We start from the raw sequence: 25,124 nt of genomic DNA, 5'->3' as shown, positions 1-25,124 counted from the left end.
TGCACTATTTACACTCCCGATGACTCCCCTCAATTTTTTTTCATTCCATGGATAAATCTTTTAGTACATACTTAATCTCAGAAAACATGGTGAGAAAAGTTGGAAGCCTGAAAGACCAAACATAAAAATGAAGGAAAGCTACTCAGCAAGAGAAGGAACATTTTTTTAGCTGATGTATTAGGTTTTGTAAGAACTTGTTCATATGTGTTGACAATGGGCCTCTTGGCCTTCTCCCACCCTGGGATCCTGAATTTTCCTGCCAGTGACATTCCCTGAACCCACACACCCTCTTGGTCTCTGGATTTCTAGGAATTACATCTGTTTTACAGTGGCCATGCATTCTTCACTTGCAGTTCAAAAGCCCCTTTTGTGATTGATTCCAGGGATCTGGGGAATAGCAGTATCCTGGCAGCGAGCCCAAAGAAACCAGTTCTCATTGTCCCTTCCGAAGATATAAACACCATTCACCTCTAAGCGAACCCCCCTCTTTCACTATTGTGTTAAATTGTCAACACTGTCTTTGTTTGATGTTCTAAAGACACTCCTACCCATTTCTACAGAAAAAAATGCCAAACCCAAAGTTTAAAGTTTGTTCACAGAACTGATGATGCACTTGGACAGGACCCAACAGAATTCCTCTTTTTTTTTTCAGTCAATGACTGGCTTCAGTAAACTCTGCTACTTCCCAACTGTACAGAAAAAGACCAACCAACCCAACTCCAAATCACAAGAACAAATAGCTAAAACATTGAGATATTTAATTAGCTGTGAAGGGACAGACTGCTGGGAAACAACTTTTCAAGTGCAGATTAGTCTCAGGCTTTAGAAAACCCACTGCTGGTTGTTTTCTTAAATTAACTTGTAAGATCACATCTGGCCTTAAGCAGGGGTGACAGGGGCAGCCAGACAGGGCCCCAGGTTTGTAGGGACCCTGCGTTTAACTGAGTTAGCTTTACAACTGGCATCTGACCAAGTTTTCTTATCCCTTCTCTCTCCCTCCCCTTCCATCTTGGTAATCCTGCTCCTCAGCACTGATGCTCTGTACTCCTCCCACTGTACCCTTTCCCCCCAGCCCTGGACATCTCCTCCCTCTTGCCCTTTAATTTGGTGCTTCTCAGAGCTGGGAGAGGACCATTTTAATCCCTTATGGCTTCACCTCACCACACGAATTATGTTGGTAGGTCTTGGAGTAGTGGCAGCTTTTCCAAGTGGGAGACAGCCAGGACCCCAGGAGACAACCAGTCTCCCCAACTCATTTGAAATCTTAAGTCCTGAATGGGTGGGGGGGGGGGGGGGGCAAACTGGTCTACATAGGGTTCCGCAGTTGCTAAGGTTGGCTCTGCCCATCTATTTTAGAGTTTTCCCCTTTCAAGGCTTAAAAAATATCAGTCTCTAGCAGTGTGTTTTTTGTAGTGAAAAAGGTGCCTGTACTCAAATGCCAGACCACCCTTCAGGGATGGGGTAATCACTGAGAGACTCACCCCACAATAGCCAGGCCCCCTGCAACCAGTCACAGAACCTATGACAAACCAAAATTGGTGTGTAGAGCCTGAGCTCTGTCATTAAAACCTGGGGTCCATGGGTTAATTTTACCAGACAATGGAAAAGGTGCCGGTACTCAGTACCCCCAAGTACCCCCTCAAAAAAAAAAGCCCTGGTCCGTAGTAAACTTGTAAATCTTCTCTAGGTTTCTTTTCCACCCCAGAGGTCAATGCAATTTAAGGGGGCAGTTTTCAGGCTGTCCCTGTGCTTTGGCACAAAATCTGCAGGTACTTTCAACTCTTGGACCTTGAACCAGTTTTTAAAGGGAAAGTGCATGATTTCCACTTAGGAGCTTGCCAAAGGACCCTGGACATTTCTGCTGCTGCTTTTTGGGTGCTGGGGGTTTTCATGAGCAATAATGTGGGGCACAGTTGAAACTATGATTTCTGGACCTTATCTGTTTCTGGTCCCCAAAACTCTTCCTCTGAAGACGGAATACAGTTATTATTCCCTAATGTGTGCACTTTTCAGGTACATTCAGGGAGGGAAATTGTTCAGTCAGTTTGCATGTATAAATTGCTATTTATCCTCTAAATTTACCCCTAAAAAGGTGTGTAAAGTTGAAATTCAATATACCTTTTGAATTTTTCCCAGATTTCCACTCGTTCTGTGAAAAATTCAATCAGACTTGGTACAGATTTTCTGATTTGTAGAAATTCTCATTTGACTCTTCCTCCTGCAGACTCTTCAGATCAAGAGAGGAACTCATTCCATAGTCCTTGGTGGGTTTGGAAATGCTTTATGTAAGGACTCTCATGTTTATCCACTCCTATTCTAGCTGAGGTAATATTTAACCATCTCTCTGACCTCATGTGCACCTTTTTTTTTTAAATTGGTCATCTTAGTTTCTAACTCCTCTTACCTATCTATATGTTCCATCTTTGCTTATACCCTACACTGTCAATTAAAATGTTCTATTACGTATTGTGTTGACATTGTAAGTACTACAGGGCTTATTTTCAAAGCACTTAGACTTACAAAGTTCCATAGGTTACCGCCGCACAAGCCATTTCTGGGGGGGTTTCTTTTTCCCCTGGAAATGGCACGCACTTGGGGCGGGACTACCGCCGGTGGCCACGTTGGGCTGGTGGTAGTCCCGGAAGGGCGAGCAGTAAGCCTGCATTGGGCTTACCACCGCTCTGTAAAAGGGCCCGTTAATGTGGGAGCACTTACCGCGTGTCCTATACTTGACAGTAAGTGATCCTGCATTAACTCTGCATTAGGCAGTTAGCATACAGTGATTGCAGTGTATTAACTGCCAAATGCCTTCCAGGCTTACTCTCCACCCATATCATGTCCCCTGACACCAAAAGCACTTAATAAGTGGTTAACACTGCAACTATTGCAATAATGCTGAAAAGCCTCTTAATATGCCATTAACCACATGTTACATAAGTACATAAGTATTGCAATACTGGGACATTCCAAAGGCCCATCAAGTCCAGCATCCTGCTTCCAACAGTGGCCAATCCAGGTCACAAGTACCTGGCAAGATCCCAAAAAAGTACAATATATTTTATGCTGCTCATCCCAGAAATAAACAGTGGATTTTCCCCAAGTCCATTTTAATAATGGTTTATGGACTTTTCCTTTAGGAAACTGTCCAAACCTTTTAAAAACCCCGCTAAGCTAACCGCCTTTACCACATTCTCTGGAAACGAATTCCAGAGTTTAATTACACGTTGAGTGAAGAAGCAATTTCTCCGATTCATTTTAAATTTACTACTTTGTAGCTTCATCGCATGCCCTCTAGTCCTAGTATTTTTGGAAAGAGTAAACAGACACTTCACGTCTACCCTTTGCACTCCACTCATTATTTTATAGACCTCTATCATATCTCCCTTCAGCCATCTTTTCTCCAAACTGAAGAGCCCTAGCCAATATATGGAGTGGAGCAGTGGCCTAATGGTTAGTGCACTGAATATATATATATTAAACTTTCCTTTATATATATAAAGCAAAGTTTAATATTTAAAAGCACTATGTCTAATTATGCATTTTTTACAGGATCAGTTGGGGGTTAGTATTGGGGTAATCATGATTGTTGACTTTGATTAGGAAAATATCAAGAGGGGGCCTGGAGGCACAAGGCTGAAAGTTTGCTTAGGGATAACTGCTTCTACTTGTTATATACAATATAAAGCACAGTGGAATTAACGGTATTACCTCAGAATAAATGTGCATGTATATTAGACTGTGAGGAATAAGCAGCAGTCCTGTGACTATGGACTGCAGCTCCTCCTGTCCAAAACAAGATAATATCAGGGAAATCCAGTTCCTGAAATCAGTAGTTTCTTCACCAGTCTGCCAGAAACAGGAGGAAAAATCGTGCCAGAGGAGTGTTGATCGGAACAAGAAGTTCAAGTTAATCTCAGACTGTGAACTGTGCTTTATTTTGGCATCAACTGACTAGGAGATTGACTGTAAAGACTGTGGTAATTGTTGTTTTCTGCTTAAAACAATTTATTTGGCCAAAGGGGCCCTGGGCTTTCCACTTTAGATTAAAAAGATAAATGGGACCAGGAAGTTGAAATGTGCATTTAATGGCATGGGTGGGGAAAGTTGTGCTTGTTATTTAATAAACTAGGAGCCTTACAAAATACCAAAATGGGACTTGCCACAGAGAGGTTCATGTCGCAACCTTCCATGGGCAGCAGCTCACACTCCACCAGCAGCCCCCAGAAATAGTACCCTCCATCTCATTCAGGGGACCCCATAATTTTCTCTGAGGTGGAAGGCCTCTTCTTAAGTTTTGCTCCACTACACTGACATATATAGGAAGGAAATGGAAACTGGGACTTGGGTATGACAAATTATCACTCAAAGTGAATGGGCTGTGTCGGCATGAGCACACCGACAGCTGCTAGTGCGGCTTTGTAAATGGGGGTGGAGGGTGTTTAAAATTTTATTCTGCAACCAACCAACAGATAAACTAGCAGTGATTCATACAACTATCTAGATTTATTTATTTATTTCAGTATTTATTGTCCGCTCTATCTTGCACATTCTGGGTGCAGTGCAAAATAACATACAGTATTTATTATTTATTTCTTACATTTGTATCCCACATTTTCCCACCTATTTGTAGGCTCAATAAGGCTTACATAGTACCGGAGAGGCCTTTGCAGGCTCCGGTGTGAACAAATACAGGGTGATGTTGTGGTAAGATGAAGTTCATGTGGCACAGCCACATTAGGGAATCGGAGAACGGAAGAGTTGTGTTATGTCCATTACGTGCTTTAGTTTGGTTGTGTTGCAGAGATTAGACATTTAAATTGGATCGGTAGGGTATGCCTCTTTTAAACAGGTTGGTTTTTAGTGATTTCCGGAAGTTTAGGTGGTCGTACGTCGTTTTCAAGGCTTTTGGTAATGCATTCCACAGTTGTGTGCTTATGTAGGAAAAACTAGATGCGTAAGTTTTGTATTTAAGCCCTTTGCAGCTTGGGTAGTGTAGATTTAGATAAGATTGTTTTGATTCGGATGTATTTCTAATTGGTAAGTCGATCAAGTCTGTCATGTAACTTGGGGCTTCTCTGTAGATGATTTTGTGAACCAGGGTGCAGATTTTGAAGGCGATGCGTTCTTTGATTGGGAGCTATTGTAGTTTTTCGTGGAGGGGTTTTGCGCTTTCAAATCGCGTTTTACCAAATATAAGCCTAGCTGCCGTGTTTTGAGCGGTCTGAAGTTTCTTTAAGGTTTGTTCTTTACATCCTGCATAAATTCCATTGCAGTAATCTAAGTGGCTTAGTACCATTGATTGTATCAGGTTGGGAAATGTTTCCCTCGGGAAGAATTGCTTCACGTATTTGAGTTTCCACATTAAGTGGAACATTTTCTTTGTTGTGGATGCCACTTGGGTCTCTAGTGTTAAGTTACAGTCCATTGTAACGCCGAGGATTTTCAAGCTGTCTGAGATAGGAAGGGTGTGATCTGGGGTGCTGATACTTGTGGGGATGTCCGCGCTGTGTTGGGATGAGAGGATGAGACAATTAGTTTTTTCTTTATTGAGTTTTAGTTGAAATGCATTTGCCGATGAATCCATGATGTTCAGGACGAGCTTGATTTTGTTGGTGATTTCTGTCAGTTTGGTTTTGTAAGGGATGTATATTGTGACATCATCTGCATATATGAAAGGGTTAAGGCCATGGTTGGATAAGGACTTGGCAAGTGGGGTCATCATTAAGTAGAATAGGATCGGTGATATCGGTGATCCTTGCGATACTCCACAGTCTGCTTTCCACGGTGATGATATGTTTGAATTTGATTTTACTTGATATGTTCTTGTGGTTAGGAAGCCACCAATCCCGAACTTATCTAGTAATCTTATTAATATATTATGGTTTACCATGTCGATTGCACTAGACATGTCGAATTGGAGGAGAAGGATGTTTTTGCCTGTTACTATTTCAAGCTTGAATTTGGCTAGAAGAGTGTGTAATACTGTTTCTGTGCTGTGGAGGGTGAGAAAGCCTGACTGTGATTCGTGTAATATTGAGAATTTGATTATGTAATCTGTAAGTTGTTTGGTTACTATGCTTTCCATCAGTTTGACCACCAAAGGGATAGATGCAACTGGACGGTAGTTAGTGATTTTGTTTGGTTTTTTTCTTGGTATCTTTGTATCTTTTGGTATTGGGGTGAGTAGGATATTGCCATTTTCCTTAGGGAAGAGGCCTTTGCTGAAGCATGTAATTTAGGTGGGATGTGAGGTCTGCTATGAAGCGGTCGGGGTGGATTTCATTAGGTAGCTGGAACAGGTTTCTAGTTTACAGTGAGTGTTGGAAAACCTAGTAATCGCCTGGGTAACTCTTTTGACAGTAAGAAGGGCGAATTTTAACCAGGTCCGATCTGCTGGGTAGTCTCCAATGGTTGGTCCAATTCATTAAGGAAGTTTTCAATGTCAGTGTTGTTCTGAGGTAGCGTGATGCGTATTTATAACATTTATGTATTTATAAAAATACACCAGTAGAAATAAAATGAAACAAAATCAGTACATCATTCATCACAGTCATTTACATACAGTTCTTTCTGTTGTGCTCCATCAAACATGCAGCTAAAACCTTCACAGTTAGGCAAAATAGTATAACACCAGCGTAGGGCCACCAAGAGTCAAAGCTGGGCCTGGGGCAAACAGTCTTTTGGACCCTGCTTCCCCAGCTCCTCCCCACTGCTCCCCTCCACCCCGCTGCCACCACTACTACCCCCCTCCTGCAACAGTGAACGAGAGAGCGTGCTCTGCTGGCTATGGGTCTTTCTTCCTGCTGTGTCCCGTCTCCTGTGAAGTAACTTCCTGTTTCTGCATAGGCAGGAAATGGCAGGAAGAAAGACATGTGGCTGATAGAACAGTATCTTTTGATCACCAGTGCTGGGCTCTCCTTAGAGGCCTGTCCCGGGGAATCTTGCCCACCCGCTCCCCCCCTCGATGGCCCTGCACCAGCGAGTCCATCTATCACATACTAATGTTATAAGCCTCCTGAAATAAAAAGGTCTTCACAGTAACCTTAAATTCTTTCAAATTTTGCAAGACTCAAATACAGATTAACTGTACCACCACCCCAATCCCAGTATGGCATTGACACCCTTCATGTAGCTTTAATTTTCTAGTTTAATTTGCTGTGCACCTCCTTGTGTGAAGCTTTTTCCAATAAAATACAAATAATCTCATGGTTAAGTCAGGTAAGTACTCAATTAGCAGAAAAAGCCAATTTTTTTTAGAGTACTCTGCCAGACTTGTTTCTAGATCTGCTGTGATTAGAATTGACAATGTCCATGTTTAGAATCACTGATGTTTATGTACCAAAAGATCCTTCCTAATGAGGGTTTTTACTTCAGGCGCTTTAATGACATGTTTAATTTTTGACAAAGAACAGAGTAGAGTTTCTCTTGCACCGGTTGATTCAAGTAAATAAAGCTCCTGATAATTTTTTTTCTGCAGATAAGAGCAGCCTCAATTTCTATAGGACAAAGGGAATTCCATCTGTATTTGGCACAGCAGAATGGAAATCGCATACTGATATAAAAAAAATGTTCCATAAACACAGCCAAAAAAAAAAAAAGGTTTTCTTCTGCTCAAGCGGTAAATTTGGGCTGATTCACATATATTCACTCAAGAAAATAGTCACGTAAACACATTGTTCAAAAGAGTTGCTTCTTGGTTTTTTGCTAAAATCAAGAATAAGGTCTGAGCCGTGTGCCGAGGGGGCTCCCTTTAGTGAGAACCTACATAGGATTATGAGGGTATATGTCATGCCTCCCCATCCAGAGGGGACAGGAAACTGGTTGGATCCTAGCCAAGCTGGCAGATTTCAATGTCACCGGCTTGTCCGTTAAAACAAAGATCTCTAACTACATTTGCACCTAAGGAATAGGTGCTGATATTGGGGCAACTTGAAGGGCAACTTATCTTTCCATCCACTAGCTTCTTTTGGGCCCAGTTCTAGGGTCTATCAACTCACCTCTATCCAGCGATGGTGATCTGTTGGGGCCGCTGTCGTCTTCTCCTTTCACAAGGATTCCTTTAACCAGATAAGGTATTTTATTGCCTGTATGCCTTTCCAGTAAACATCTAGCCCACATCACATGCACTGTATTTTTCACTAATGAACTGCTCCAAAACTGCAGCAATCCATGATATCACACTTGAGTATAAGATGATGCTCATATATTTTGTGGAGACCTGGTTCAGAGAAGGGGAGGAAGCTGTTCTCTTCCAATGCCTTCTGCAGGGTACTCGTATTTTTCTGCATCAAGGATGTTGAAAAGGGTTGGTGGATTAGCTGTTATCTTTTCTTCCTCCACCTTAGTCTTTGAGATGCTTCTGGATTTTCTTTCCTATCCTGAAGTACTACTTAGTCTTTGAGATGCTTCTGGATTTTCTTTCCTATCCTGAAGTACTACTTAGTCTTTGAGATGCTTCTGGATTTTCTTTCCTATCCTGAAGTACTACTTAGTCTTTGAGATGCTTCTGGATTTTCTTTCCTATCCTGAAGTACTACTTAGTCTTTGAGATGCTTCTGGATTTTCTTTCCTATCCTGAAGTACTACTTAGTCTTTGAGATGCTTCTGGATTTTCTTTCCTATCCTGAAGTACTACTTAGTCTTTGAGATGCTTCTGGATTTTCTTTCCTATCCTGAAGTACTACTTAGTCTTTGAGATGCTTCTGGATTTTCTTTCCTATCCTGAAGTACTACTGTTGTGAATTTGCACTAAACCTCTATGTCATCTTTTTTTTATTTTTTTTAATCTCCCACTGTACTCTTCTGTCCGTTGGGATTCTGTTTTTCAAACTAGCAGAAGCTGTGATGAGACTCTCCAACCTTGTGATCATGGTAGACTTCAGCTTTCATGTAGACCTACCTGATAAACCACAAGATACAGTAAGTGACATCTTTCATTACTCTCTGGTTTGACACTGCAACATTACTATTCCAATGCATGCTGTTGGGTGCACCTTTCACCTTGTCCTTTCACAATCCAATTCTGCTCTCCATCTTTTCAGTTGTACTGCTCTGCCAAAGTCATGGTCTGATCATTATCTCATCCTTTAAAAATTAGCTATATTTGAGCTCCTTGCTCTCAATCAGCCTTCTTCCTCATTCACTAGAAATCTTCATCAAACAGATCCCTCCACCCTGGTCTCAGTTTCCATAAGATTTTGACTCTCTGACTTTGGTAAAGTCTTTTTATGAGATTTGGGGCTATGATTAGCCCTTGATTTCATTATCCTAGTCAGCCGATCTTGTTCTGCATTTTGTAACCAGCATCCTTGGTACCAAGGGGGCCTATGTCTCTTTCAACAGCAGATAATATAGGAAGAAAGGGATAGGAGATGTAACCAAATGCCAGAGAGCCTTGATCACTGCAGGGAACGTCACTAAGATTACCACCATAAACTTAAACTTGCTAAGCAATTGTATTATATTAACCTGATTAATTCAGCTGCCAATCATCCCAAGACATTTTTCCCTGTGCTTGCCACCTGACTTTACAGGGCTAAAATTGTATTGCTCATCAGTTCCTACAGCAAAGGATTACATGCAATCCTTTGAGGTCTAAGCTTACTTCCTTATGGCTCAATTTACCTGTAGTCACATCTGCTCCATTGTTGCCAGTCAGTTCTCTGTAATTTGCTGATGATCTTTACAACTCTGCTGCTCCTTTTTCACATATCTCCCCACATCAATTCCCCCAGTAACATCCATTCTCTTTCAGCACCACAGGCTTCTATAATCTGGTCACTGCTGTACCTTTCTTCACTCCTTACAATCCAATTTGACTCCTTGGCTCCTTTCAGGTGTTTCATCTCAATGTCCCCACCATCGTGAGGCCATCCGGACTCCACACATCACAGTGATTTTTTTTTTCTCCAGCTCCCTCCTTGTAAAACTCCTTATCACCAGACCCTTAAAACCCATCTATTCAGTCTAACCTTTGTGATCTGATCTTAGGACATATAGAGGGGCATAATTGAACGGGGCTGGCCATCTATATGAGCGGCCATCTTCAAGGCCGGCCTTGTAAAGCGGCATCCCGACCATATTATCTAAACAAGATGGCCGGCCATCTTTCGTTTCCATAATACGGTTGGAGCCGGCCAAATCTCAACATTTGGGCCGGCTTTAGAGATGGCCGGCATTGGTTTTCAGTGATAATGGAAACTAATGGCGGCCATCTCAAACCTGGCCAAATCCAAGGCATTTGGCCGTGGGAGGAGCCAGCATTTGTAGTGCACTGGCCCCCTCACATGCCAGGACACCAACCAGGCACCCTAGGGGGCACTGCAGTGGACTTCAAAAATAGCTCCCAGGTGCATACCTCCCTTACCTTATGTGCTGAGCCCCCCAAATCCCCCCCAAAACCCATGCCCCACAACTGTACACCACTACCATAGCCCTTATGGGTGAAGGGGGGCACTTACATGTGGGTACAGTGGGTTTTGGGGAGGGTTGGAGGGCTCCCATTTGCCACCACAAGTGTAACAGGTAGGGTGGGGATGGGCCTGGGTCCACCTGCCTGAAGTGCACTGCACCCACTAAAAACTGCTCCAGGGACCTGCATACTACTGTGATGGAGCTGGGTATGACATTTCAGGCTAGCATAGAGGCTGGCAAAAAAAATGATTTTTAATTTTTTTTTTGGTGGGAGGGGATTGGTGACCACTGGGGGAGTAAGGGGGGGTCATCCCTGATTCCCTACGGTGGTCATCTGGTCATTTGGGGCACTTTTTGGAAGCTTGGTCCTAAAAATAAATGGACCAAGTGAAACCGGCCAAGTGCTCGTCAGAGCCGGCCTTCTTTTTTCCATTATCAGCCGAAGCTGTCCATCTTGTAACCACGCCCCTGTCCTGCCTTCCATACCCTGCCGAAACGCCCCCTTTAACTTTGGCCGGCCCTGCGACGGAAAGCAGTTGAAGCCGGCGAAAATCGGCTTTCCATTATACCGATTTCGCTGGCTTCAGGAGATGGCCGGCCATCTTCCGATTTGTGTCGGAAGATGGCTGGCTTTCTTGTTCGAAAATAAGCAGGATAGCTGTCAATAAATAGCATATTCACTAGTTATCAGTCCTCCTGTCTTCCCCTGGCCCTACGTTCTCCTGTGTGTTTTCACTTGGCTTAGTCTTTGCTTTGTCTTGACCTACTTATTTAAATATTGGGATTTATTTATAAAGAGATTCACCCAAGGCAGTGTACAGCAGGTGAATATATGGCATTTCTTTCATTCTATATTTAATCTGTGAACTGCTTTGCTGTTTTTTTTTTTTAACAAAAGGCGGTATAGTAAGTTCAGAATAAACAATAACCAAAAAGCCCTCTGTTGTCCAGGTGTGTAAAATACAGCCTTGCAGACGTCTTCCATTCAAGGGTAACCTTGAGACTCTCATTGGTAACTCTTTGTTAATATAGAGATTGAAATGGGCCTGGATATGTGTGTTCAACCATGAAGATCTTGATTCTTTTCCCCTTCCAGAAGTCAAACACATAAATGCTTCCTGACAGGTTTGGAGTCAATCTACATAGGATGTACTGACACCAGCTGTGAACTCAAAGATTACTGCATTTCTTAACTCTCTGATGGTAGCAACGATAAGGGTGTGAGCACACACTGAAGGCCTTCACTCATTAAAAATATTTTATGTGGACTAAATCCTGCATTTTACGAGTTGATTGGTGTGTCAGCTGTTGTTTCAGCTCTTACTTTGTCATCATCTGTATTCTGCATTTAAGATTTGGTGACTCTACTGACTAAAGATGCAATAAAACTTAAATAGAAAATATATGTTGGAATGATTTGCACCATGGTGCATTGTTTTCAGTTTTGAATCTGAAGGTGTGCATTTGCAGTCCTACAGCCCTTCTTCCAGTTGATTGAAAAGGGCAGGCAATTCTCTGACCTAATATGGAACATTTGAGTGCATTTCCCCTCTGTAGTTCCCTACCTTTAATCTTTCTTCTCCATGGTGCTCACTCACCTCAAGCCAAATTCTCTGATTCTTCTGTTTATTCCCTTTTCTTTTATTATAACCAGGAATCAAGTTGATTTGTACAATATATACACTCATGGGAAAAAAAAGGGGGTAAATAGGAAGGGAGGTGGAGAGATGAAAAAGCTGGATGAGGCCAACAACACCAAATGGCCAGGAGAGACTCCTGAAAAAAAGGAAGAGTGTGTAGAGGTGTAAACCTCTAGAACAGAGAGACAATGGGGGGGGGGGGGGGGGGGGGGGGGGGGAAGGCAATCAAAATATGAAGAAAAATGATGAACAGAGTGGGCTTCAGGGAAAGGAAGGATGTCAGAGGGTTCATTCAGCACTACATAGCTAAATAATCCAGGGACAGCTGAAAAGACAAAGTACAGAGAAGGTTAATAATAGAATAATCAGAAGAGAGAGACATAAAATGCTGATGAAACTGTATTACCTGAGCTAGTTGCTATGCAACCACCATAATTTAGGAGTTAACTAAATACACTCAGAACAATGGCCTATGGTAACCCTATGATGAATGAATTAAGTTTAACTGTAATTAATCCCAGATGGATTTATCAGATTTAAGTTTTGATGTCAGCACTGCAAATTGCACTGCATTAGCAGTGCAAAATGTGAAAGGAATTGATTTTGTAGTCTGGCAGGTAAAGGATTTTCTTGTATTTGGAGAAAGAGAGGAGTAAGGAGAGCTTTAATTTATTCCTCTCTGTTTTTTTCAGTTTAGGTTAATTTTTTTTCTGACAATGTCTGTAGAGCCATACAGTCATAGCTACATCAACACAAAAATAAAATGAACAAGAGATAAAGTACCTCATTCATCATAAGTATTGCCATATTGGGACAGACCGAAGGTCCATCAAGCCCAGCATCCTGTTTCCAACGGTAACCAATCCAGGTCACAAATACCTGGCAAGATCCCAAAAAAGCTCAATACACTTTAAGCTGCTTATTCTAGAAATACTCTAAACTTATAATGGCTCAGTTCTACTACCACTGGGTAAACACACCTTTCTCAAAACGGTAGAACAGATACGCATAAGTGGTCAATGTGGCACTATTCTAAGTAGAGAAGTCTCATAAGTCGTGGGGGTGTATCCTTCTTGCGCGACAGTAGTAATCATCGACTTACCCTACAGCCCTCCTCTTTTTGTATTTTTTACAAGAAATATATAGGCAAGACTAGTAGGACGTTACATGCCAGGATGATTGAGCATAGATCGCGGATTGGAGCACAACATCTGGGAGCACCCCTCGTACAACATTGCATACAACATAATCACTCCGTAGATTCCTTGAGATGTATGGCTATTGATCACATAGCACCCACCTTCCGTGGCGGCAACAGAGACAAGAAACTTCTGCAATGTGAAACATTTTGGATACATCACACTGACGCTCTGCTTTTGTTTGTTTCTAGGATCTGTGCGACAACAACCCCTTGAGAAAGCCGAGTTGTGCGAAACAGGCACCTGTCGGGGAGAGTTCCGCACTGCTAAGATCAAGCTAAGTGAAGCTTTTTTATACATAGAATTACAGCCATGTCAGACAGTCAGGTTGTTAATGAAAAGCTTCCGATAAGTTTGTAGCATTAAGAACAGTCAGACCTCTGGAGTTATCTGAAAAATCTGAAAAATACAGTAAACATACTAAAGATTAAGTAAAAAATACAAAAAGAGGAGGGCGGTAGGGTAAGTCGATGATTACAACTGTCGCGCAAGAGGGGTAGGCAAGAGACTTTTATTACACCCCCGCGACTTATGAGACTTCCCTACTTAGAATAGTGCTGCATTGACCACTTATGTGTATCTACCGTTTTGAGAAAGGTGTATTCTAGAAATAAGCAGTGGATTTTCCCCAAGTCCATTTTAATAATGGCTTATGGGCTTTTCTTTAGAAAGCTATCCAAACCTTTTTTAAATCCCGCTAAGCTAACTGCTTTTACTACATTCTCTGGCAATGAATTCCAGAGTTTAATTACACATTGAGTGAAGAAATATTTTCTCCGATTTGTTTTAAATTTACTACTTTGTAGCTTAATTGTTTCACCCCCCCCCCCCCAAATTGCTTTAATCCCATCTGTATCTAATACCTCATACCCAGAGTCGCTAGAAAACCAAGGAACATTTTGTATATAAGTTGTAGCATTTATTTAATATAATTTTTGTGCTATATGTCACTACAATTTCTTTGTTCTTCTCACATTGGGAAATTTCATAATTCCTAGTCTGTTACCTTTGCAGTTGTGCAAAGTGCCATGACACTAGGGGTACTGCCATGACTTAGAAAATGGACCCCCCCCCCCTAATGGCTCAGGTGAAGCAGCATGGCCTTATAACACCATGGGGGATCCAATCCCATGCCATAAAGACATGTCTCAATGCTCAATGCCATAATCAGTCCTGTAGGCAGACTGCCAGTGCAAGCTTGCCCTACCCTTGCTGATTCAGAAAGGAGCAAAGATCTAGTATATAACATACCAATTTTTATTTGCAAAATAAAATACATCTGCCAGAAATATAAAATAACTACAGAAATTTGACCAAATAAGCCAAGGACATGAATTTAATTATAAACTGCAGAAAATGTGAGGAACAACAATTTTTCACTTTTCAACTAATCATGCTCAAAATCTCTTCTGGTTCCCTAGTAAGGAGCACCAAAATGCTAAAAAGAAATTAAAGTAAACAAAACCGACCACCGCAACACAATTGTTTTTCAGTGCTTATATTGCAACCTATATCTTATTATTTCAAAGGTTCTGCTGCTTTTTCACATTAGAATTTAAAACAGCATTCCTCATATCTTCGAATATATTTAAATCCAAAAGGTTAACGAAACACACAAGAACCTTAAAAAAAACCACCGTGACAGTTTGAGAACAAAACGTTCACCGCCACTGCCGAAACCCGGGATCGAACCAGGGACCTTTAGATCTTCAGTCTAACGCTCTCCCAACTGAGCTATTTCGGCGGCTGGTTGATGCTTCGGCTGTTACTTTTTTTTCATGGTCCCTCCCACACCTTTCTCTCACGCTGCCACAGACGTCACGGCTCGACGTGCCATTTCTCATGTATCATGTATGTATCCTCTATGCTCGCTGCTGGGGTGGTTAAGTTACAGTTCTGGTGCTCCTTACTTTATACCATTCTCATCTGTTTCCCTCCTTAACTTCAGTGTCATTCGTAGTACCGCCCCATTGTTCTGAGGCTTGTTCTCACCCAGTATGGAGTAGAAAGCAACACTGCTGTTCTTCCGAGCCACGTGGAAACTGAGCTAACGTTTCTCTTCGGTCCGTGTGTGCACGGTTAATGTAGGCCTAGTGGGCTACGTATAGTTTAGCAGGGAATAAAGGCAAATTTTATATACAGAAAAATTACTAAAGATAGAGACGGGCTGTAAACCCTGAAAAAGAATTCAGGAGAGACTTATAATAGTTAAGTCTCTGTGGCGCAATCGGTTAGCGCGTTCGGCTGTTAACCGAAAGGTTGGTGGTTCGAGCCCACCCAGGGACGTGAGTGTTTTTAGTCTCTCCACATTGGGCTGTTGGGATTATTACGGGTTGGGGTTGGAGAGGAAAGAAAAGCAACCATAATATTCTGGCACAACTAAGAAAGGAAATGCTTTTTGTGTAATTTCTACTGTTGAGAGGTTGAAATATTTCAAACAATATTGTAATGCCAAAAATTACAGCTATGAAAACATGGTGGGAAATACCATTCTGGAAGCCATTTCCATGGCAGGAAAGGTAATTTTTCTCTGCCCCTCCCCCTGTTTTTCAATTTGATATGCATGTGTATGTATTTGCACTGAAGTGCAGGGCTTTCCCCTCCCATATATTATATGCACACACAAGGGTGCCATATGTATGCATATGTTACTTCTGCATATAGTTTACATATATGTGCATGTCATATCCCTTCATTTTAGAGATTTGAAAAACATCGTTTTAGTACATAAGTACATAAGTAGTGCCATACTGGGAAAGACCAAAGGTCCATCTAGCCCAGCATCCTGTCACCGACAGTGGCCAATCCAGGTCAAGGGCACCTGGCACGCTCCCCAAACGTAAAAACATTCCAGACAAGTTATACCTAAAAATGAGGAATTTTTCCAGTCCATTTAATAGCGGTCTATGGACTTGTCCTTTAGGAATCTATCTAACCCCTTTTTAAACTCCGTCAAGCTAACCGCCCGTACCACGTTCTCCGGCAATGAATTCCAGAGTCTAATTACACGTTGGGTGAAGAAAAATTTTCTCCGATTCGTTTTAAATTTACCACACTGTAGCTTCAACTCATGCCCTCTAGTCCTAGTATTTTTGGATAGCGTGAACAGTCGCTTCACATCCACCCGATCCATTCCACTCATTATTTTATACACTTCTATCATATCTCCCCTCAGCCGTCTCTTCTCCAAGCTGAAAAGCCCTAGCCTTCTCAGCCTCTCTTCATAGGAAAGTCGTCCCATCCCCACTATCATTTTCGTCGCCCTTCGCTGTACCTTTTCCAATTCTACTATATCTTTTTTGAGATACGGAGACCAGTACTGAACACAATACTCCAGGTGCGGTCGCACCATGGAGCGATACAACGGCATTATAACATCCGCACACCTGGACTCCATACCCTTCTTAATAACACCCAACATTCTATTTGCTTTCCTAGCCGCAGCAGCACACTGAGCAGAAGGTTTCAGCGTATCATCGACGACGACACCCAGATCCCTTTCTTGATCCGTAACTCCTAACGCGGAACCTTGCAAGACGTAGCTATAATTCGGGTTCCTCTTACCCACATGCATCACTTTGCACTTGTCAACATTGAACTTCATCTGCCACTTGCACGCCCATTCTCCCAGTCTCGCAAGGTCCTCCTGTAATCGTTCACATTCCTCCTGCGACTTGACGACCCTGAATAATTTTGTGTCATCGGCGAATTTAATTACCTCACTAGTTATTCCCATCTCTAGGTCATTTATAAATACATTAAAAAGCAACGGACCCAGCACAGACCCCTGCGGGACCCCACTAACTACCCTCCTCCACTGAGAATACTGGCCACGCAATCCTACTCTCTGCTTCCTATCTTTCAACCAGTTCTTAATCCATAATAATACCCTACCTCCGATTCCATGACTCTGCAATTTCTTCAGGAGTCTTTCGTGCGGCACTTTGTCAAACGCCTTCTGAAAATCCAGATATACAATATCAACCGGCTCCCCATTGTCCACATGTTTGCTTACCCCCTCAAAAAAATGCATTAGATTGGTGAGGCAAGACTTCCCTTCACTAAATCCGTGCTGACTTTGTCTCATCAGTCCATGTTTTTGTATATGCTCTGCAATTTTATTCTTAATAATAGCCTCCACCATCTTGCCCGGCACCGACGTCAGACTCACCGGTCTATAATTTCCCGGATCTCCTCTGGAACCTTTCTTAAAAATCGGAGTAACATTGGCTACCCTCCAGTCTTCCGGTATTACACTCGATTTTAGGGACAGATTGCATATTTCTAACAGTAGCTCCGCAAGTTCATTTTTTAGTTCTATTAATACTCTGGGATGAATACCATCAGGTCCCGGTGATTTACTACTCTTCAGCTTGCTGAACTGACCCATTACATCCTCCAAGGTTACAGAGAATTTGTTTAGTTTCTCCGACTCCCCCGCTTCAAATATTCTTTCCGGCACCGGTGTCCCCCCCAAATCCTCCTCGGTGAAGACCGAAGCAAAGAATTCATTTAATTTCTCCGCTACGGCTTTGTCCTCCTTGATCGCCCCTTTAACACCATTTTCGTCCAGCGGCCCAACCGACTCTTTGGCCGGTTTCCTGCTTTTAATGTATCTAAAAAAGTTTTTACTATGTATTTTTGCTTCCAACGCTAATTTCTTCTCAAAGTCCTTTTTTGCCCTCCTTATCTCCGCTTTGCATTTGGCTTGGCATTCCTTATGTTAATTTTTTTAAATATTTTTTTTAGAACAGAATTGGAAAGATAGAATCTGGCATATGGGTCATTTTTTCTGAAGGAATCAGATCAACTCTGACCATCAGTACAAAACCAGTCATTACACTCAACCTCAGCAAGGTGCAGTGGTGCAGTTAATAAAAGCCTCCACGTGATGTCGCTCTTGCTGCAGAAAAGAAGGTCAATCCTAACTCAAGCCTTTACAAAAGCCAGCTGCTTTCTGTGATAGGTTATGGTGGTGCTATGTTGATACCATCTATTTTATAAATTCTTTTTAAAAGAATAGCAGAAAGAAGCACATGCCTTGTGGATTAGTGACATAGTTTATGGTGCTTCCAGTTTTCTGGTTGGCTCTTGAAATGTCTGACTTAGGAGCCTGTTGACTAAAACACAGCAAACAGTGAACATGCATTATTTGTGCATAAGTATAGTAACTGTTACAGTACTGGCATGATGTTAGTGTGTGTTAGTTCATATGCTAACTGCATGCCATGTTATGGGGTGGGAAATGGGTGTGTTACAGATAGACAATGGAGGTGGACTGCATTCAACCTCTACTGCACAATAGTAAGAGGTAGTAAGCGTATTTGCACTAATTGTGAAAACACTTTAAAGTGTTGTAAAGAACTTTCCTTTGCAGTTTTCTCTACTTACTCTCTTTCACCTGATCTTACTAAATTAAACCATGCCTTGCCATCAACCTGCCATTAGTTAGAAGATAATCGATTTACCCTTAATGTCACTAAATTGGTGGCTACCTGGATTACAGATAAACCCACAACCCCCGCAGATTAATGGCTGACCAGTTAGCTTAGTTATACTGGATCAAGGACTATCAAAGAATTGATTGCGTCTCTAACTAAGGTTGCCTTTTACTACCTTCATCAGTTTTTATTTATTTATTTATTTGCTGCACTTGTATCCCACATTTTCCCACCTATTTGCAGGCTCAATGTGGCTTACAAAATGTTATAGTAAGAATTTCAGAATATAGATACAGATGGGTACATAGAATATCATAGCAATCATATTAACGGAATAATAATTTTACAATTGTTACAAATGAGAGTGCATAAGTAAATCATATTGGATTGGAAGTGGATTGAAAGATCAACATAACATAATGATATCAGGACAAGATATAATATTCAGTCGTGAGGATGTAATTAAGATGAACAGATAGGAGGGTTCCTTAATAGTTGTGATTGGAATAATTAGGAAGTCAAATCGTTATGGGGAATCTTTATTGTACGCCTTTATGAATAAGTAGGTCTTTAACAATTTTCAGAAGGTTGTCAGGTCGTGTGTTGTTTTTATGGCGATCAGTAATTCATTCCATAGTTGTGTGCAGGTGTATGAGAAACTGGATGTCCTCTGCAATTGGGATAATGAAGGTTTAAGCAGGTGCGAGATGACATGTATGATGGGGCATCTCCATAAATGATTTTATGAACCAAGGTACATATCTTGAATGCAATATGATCTTTCAGTGGGAGCCAATGCAGGTTCCGTATCATCCAGCCACTTCCGGACAAACCATCACAAGAAACCTTTCTCTACGCTTTTATTATCTCTCGCTTGGACTTCTGCAATGCTGTTTACTCTGGTCTTCCAGCAACTGCCCTGCTCCATCTGCAGATTGTTCAGAATACAGCTCATTGAGTCCTCACTCATCCCATCATTGGCTCCCTATAGCTTTTTGCATTCAGTTCAAGATTTTCACCCTTATAGTTGAAGCTCTTCATAGTGGCAACCCCTTCTATTTGGCAAAACCTTATCACTCCTTATGCCCCATTTAGACTTCTTCAGTCCATGAATGACCAATGTCCCCACATTTCCTCCACCAGGGACCATGTTTCTTGACCAAACATAGAAAAGTGTTTTCTCCTGTCTAGCACCATCCCTGTGGAATGATTTGCCATCTCATGTGAGAGTGGAACTTTCTTATTTCAGATTTTGTACTGCCCTTAAGACATACCTCTTTCAGAAGGTGTTTAGTGATTCCACAGTAATCTGTGGCAGTGAATTAAGGGGTCCTTTTACCAAGCTGCAGGAAAAAGGGCCCTGTGTATCTTATATTTTCTCTCTTACTTATCTGGTATTCTTCAACTAAGTGTCACGTATGTGAATGTTTCCTTGTCTGTGCTCACCTCGCCCTCTGGTGGCCAGAACCGGTGGCTGCTATGGACTGTCACCCATTCCAGACTTCAGCCTAGTCCGGTCCAGATCTTCTGGGCTGCCAGACTTGCTTCTCTTGTTTGTGCCTGAACAGCACCCGTAGTTGCATTGTGATTCCTGCAGCTGAACTTCAGAGGCTGATGGGCTTTATTAATCACCTGGAAACTTCTGTGTTTGCCTTTGCATCCTCTAAGGTCCCTGGTTTGTTGGTGCTTTGTTGCACTTCTGCCTAGTCTGGTTTCTTGTTTGAGTTTCTTGTCTGGTCCTAGTTAGTCTGTGTGTAGTTTAGCTTAAGGTTTTGCTTTTTCTTAGTCTTGTTTCTGGTCTGCAGTCTTGGTTTAGTTTCTGTTTGTCTGTGTCTCTCTCTTAGTGGCTGCATGGTAGCTTTCAGTCCTGACTCTTTTCTGTCTGTGTTGTCGCTTAGTGGCTGCTGTGCAGCTTTCAGTCCTGACTCTAGTCTGTCTGTGTTTTTCAGTGGCTGCTTGGCAGCTTTCAGTTTCTGTCCTCTAGCTTGTCCATTTCCTGCCTTGTGAAGCTGGAAGTTTGAAGCTAAGTAGTCATTTTGAACTATTTAATGAATAATATTTATGATTGGAGTTTGGAAAAAAAGGACATTGAAACAAATATAAGTATATATATAAAGAAGAGAAAATATTGACAAACTCGGACCGATGAGGAAAAGTGGTGAGGCAGCCTATGTATGTTTTGTATACATTCACATGGATTACTAAAGATAATGTAAATATAGAAAAAAAAGAAGCCTTTACCTTGTCCCCCCCCTTTTTCTCCTGGGAGGGGGGCATCCTGCAGAGGACAGGGAGGTACAGAGGCCTCAGGGCAGCAACAGCACTGACACCTTTTAGTTAAAATGTTTAAAGTGTTTAGAATGCTCCAGCACTGCTGTAAAACAAAGGACTCAGGTACCCATAAATGCTAGAGGTGTGTTTAAATTTTACCAGTCTGTGACTGTGGGAGAGGGGCAGGGAAACCTGTTACAAGGCTTCCGATTGGCTGTCTGAGAGCCCAGAGCAAGCTGGGAGCTAGAGGAGGGACAGTGTGGAAGACAGCCAATAGGAGCCAGGATCTGCTAAAGGGCACGAATTTGGACCAATGAGGTGGCAGGAGGCAGTCTGACCCATAGATTGGCGCGAATTTCAAGCCAATCCAGGGGGCAGAGAAGGGCATGTTCAGGCAGTCCCGAGGCAGCCTGGGAGAAGGGAGGAAGGACGAGCCCAGACAATGGAGGGAGGCTGCAACTTAAGCATGGTCTGAGAGGAGAAAATCGGATTCAGGCAGAGTGTGCAAGCTGGAACAGAGAAGGGCATGCTCATGCAGGAAAAAAAAGGACAGCTGCAGGCTGCATGAGAAGGAGATCAGATCCAAGCAGGAGTGAACCGCAGAGGAAGAAAAGAAGATGAAGAGAGAAAACTGGTGAGTTCTCTAAGGGCACTCAGGCAGAGGGAGAAGCAGAGGAGGAGGAGAAAGGGGGTCTGGAGTGAGCTGGGGGCAAAAGAGGAGCCGTAGCAGGACCCACAGAGGCCATTCTTCAGACAGAGAGAGAGAAGCAGAGGAGGAGGAGAAAGGAACACACTGGGAAGCTGAGACGTATTGGGAGCAGTGCAGAACTGAATAGAGTCCCAGAGATGTCCACCCAGTGTATCTGTGTGTGTGTGCTTGCCTGTCCAGAGAGGAGAGAGAGCCGGCCGTGTGACCATCTGTCCTATAAAGAAGAGGCTTATCTGGAGAGGGAAGAAGTCCCACAAGGAGAGAGACGGAGAGACGCCCCCCCCCCTTGCACTGAGTGCCCAGACTAAAAAGGAACTGTTTCTTTGAGTGCCTGCCTCCGGAGAATCCAGACAGTAGTTGCCCAGCCTAAGCCTTGAGTCCTGTGAGTGCCTGCCTTTAGGAGATTTAGTTTAGCAGTCCAGCAGTGTGATTAAAGGGTGGTTGTATAGCAGAACAAAACAAAAGGGGTCATGTTTTGGGAGGGTTAGATAGGAATTTTCCCTGCTTATCTTTTTATTTGAATCTAGTTAGTCCACAAGATCCTTTGCCAAAGAAAATACTGATTGAGGTTAGTACACACACCAAGCACATGGAGTCAGGGTTTTCCTTTTTTGAGTTTTTTTTGAGTCAGAGCAGTAGGTATCCTGGAGTTTCTGAGCCGGTGAGCTGACCTCGCCAACTGAGGAGACGTGGATGTGGAGAAGACCAAGGTACCCAACGCAAGAAAGCAGCGATGCTAGCGAAGATTTGATATACCGGTAACATTATTGTGTGCACACAAACTGAAAAAAATATATATCAGATCTGAGTACAATAATTAGAGCTGTGTACATGTTTGGGATGTTTTATGTTATTTCAGAAGTGGGGTTGGGGTCTTGGTAACTGTGGTTGTAGTTTTGAACATGTTATTGTCTTTATTTCCTTTGTAACTTACCACAAAGTATTTAACACCTTGCACTAGTTTTATTTAATACCATCAAAGTTTAACAATTGGTACCAACTTTTAGGAACATAACCAACAAGTGTTTCTATTTATTCTATCATTTAATAAACCTTTAATATTTCTTTTCTTGTTAAATCCCCTGGTTGTGTGGAGTTTATTTGGGAACCCTATTTGAAACTGTGACATTCATATATATTTCTTTCTTTCATTATTGTAATTTACCTGCTCCACGACTAGGGGGTTTACAATAAAGCCCATCTTCTGATGGTCCTAAAAACTGTATTAAATTTTTCAGAAAGTGAGTTATTAGTTGGTTGAGACCTTTTGAAGATGAATAGACCACGATTTAGGTTACAGCTATTCAGTAACTGGCAGCTAAATTCTAAAGAGCACAAGGAGTCAGCCCTTGGTAAATCTGTGGGATTGGTGTGGATTGTGAGGAATTATTAACATGCAACAGTAGATCAGAGGACCTAAAAATACCATTCAAATTGATTAACAAAAGTGGCTGGCAAATGGATAGCTGGTCTGCACTACACAATCCCGTAATAAAGGATTCAGATACACATCTCTCAAAGCGTGCAGGGAGGTAGGTGTGTGTTATCTCAATAATCTGTTGATCAGAGCATGCATTTCTTATGTTTAATGTACAGTAAAGCTTACTATACTGCCTTTTCTGATGAACAGGTGAAAATGGTTTGCAAATACTGTGCAATACTATAGCATTTTCTCATCTTTTTTATATTCATCAAAAATGTAATACCCAATACAGTTCTAAATCATACTAAAAAGATTGGGTACATTGTCCTTGCCCAGAATTCTTCAGTCTTGTACATCCATTAACCACGGCAATGTTGACACACATTTTTAAACTATACTTAGGAATATTGTGGAAGAAAGTGAGCAGGCTCAGTAGGCCTTTCCATCCTGCTGCTTCACGAATGAATGCAATTCTGTGGCTTTTAATAGAATAGATGAAATGCCAGAGTTTCAAAGAACTAATTTGTAACTGTCCTAATGAAAGTAATTAAGTTTACCAAGCCAAATGATGCGTAGAAGGTAACAATTAGTTTTAAAAACGAAACTGTCATGGTTGCAGCAAAATGAGTGGGAGGCTCTGGTTGTTGCCAAGAGCTGGCCCTAAAGATTATCATTCTTATCATTGGCCCTCTATGTGCTGCTTAAGCAGAACACAGCAAAGGATTTCCTTTTTCCTTCCTTACCGCCCTTGTGAGGTTTACCGAGAGGCCTGACCTTTGCTTTTTCTCTGAAGCTGGCTCCTGGAAACTGTGCACTTCTGGGAATTTCTGCTCAGTGCCGTGACACTAATAGTAGTAACAAGCATATTCTTCCTTGAGGAGAGAGGCAGAAGCTGACTTTTGAAAACAGTTGTCAGAAGGAAACACACTCCCAGAAAAAAAAAAAAAGAGATAGCATGATAGTCAAAAAGGAGCTGTTTCACATCCTACAGTTTCAAGATTCACTTTGCTGCTTTTGTTTCAGTACTTGTCGGCCATTTTATGAAATTGCTAGAAAAGTCGCCATGTCTCAGCTTCTGATCCCTGACAATAACTTTGTTTATGACTGAGATTCTGACTGCCGTAGGTACAGAATGAGAGGGTATTTCCAGACTTTTCTGTGTTAGCTCTCTAAGGTGCAGACCCTTTACAGAACAGCTGTTAGTTCCGATTCTCTGGTTGGCAGACTTGCGCCTGCGGAAACCTGATGTAAATCCTGGCTCTCAAGCTGGCCATGCTGACCCATTATTCAATAATACGGCACACCACCTTTTGGAATGCTCTTGACCCGCCCATGCCCCTCCCCATGGCCAAACCTTTTTTTGGATTGTGCACTATGGGGTCCTTGTACTAAGCTGCGGTAAAAAGTGGCCTGCGGTAGTGAAAGCACATCTTTTGGGCGCGTGCTGGGCCATTTTTTTATCGCTTCTAGGAAAAAGGGCCTTTTTTTAAAAGGGGCCTAGTGGTAAGGTCTCAGGCAGAAAATGGATGCGCACTGGTTTAAATTTTAGCGCACGTTCATTTTCCGGCCCCTAACCACTATGTAAAAATGGTTTTGATATTGGTCAGAAACCGACTGCAAATTGTAAACGGTACAAAGCCGATTAATTTGAGAACCTGCACTAAGAATTATAGATGCTGCTGCAAAATCGAACAAACCTTTTCTGGCTGGCATAAAGTTTTCAGGTCAATGCATCGCATCTGTGCAGAAGGGTTTTACACAATGACCAAGAAAGGACTGAATCATCTGCTTTTTGGTTGATTTGGCCTTTTCTTTCTCCAAACAGGTAATACTGACAAACAAACTTAAAAGTGTGTGTGGGGGGGGGGGGGGGGGGGGGGGGGAAGGGGGCATATTGCTATTTACATAGACCTTAATAATTGCCATAATCCCAGTCTCGGTGATTTTCTCAGTTGAAATATTTTGCCCACAGATTTTTGCTGGTTGTATTAAACTGCATTTTCTAGCATTCTCCTTTGCTATGAGGAA

At 42.1% G+C, this 25,124-nt stretch overlaps 2 non-coding genes across 2 annotated transcripts; one reads left to right on the top strand and one right to left on the bottom strand.

Moving 5' to 3' along the window:
• Positions 1 to 14,923: 14,923 nt before the first annotated feature.
• Positions 14,924 to 14,996, bottom strand: TRNAF-GAA. The gene has a single exon. It is a non-coding gene; the product is annotated as a tRNA-Phe (tRNA).
• Positions 14,997 to 15,464: 468 nt separating this feature from the next.
• On the top strand, positions 15,465 to 15,538 carry TRNAN-GUU. Its single transcript has one exon. It is a non-coding gene; the product is annotated as a tRNA-Asn (tRNA).
• The last annotated feature ends 9,586 nt before the right edge of the window (positions 15,539 to 25,124 follow it).

This window comes from Microcaecilia unicolor, chromosome 6, assembly GCF_901765095.1.
Source record: "Microcaecilia unicolor chromosome 6, aMicUni1.1, whole genome shotgun sequence".
Classification (NCBI taxonomy): domain Eukaryota; kingdom Metazoa; phylum Chordata; class Amphibia; order Gymnophiona; family Siphonopidae; genus Microcaecilia; species Microcaecilia unicolor.
This window is presented reverse-complemented; position numbering and strand designations above follow the sequence as displayed.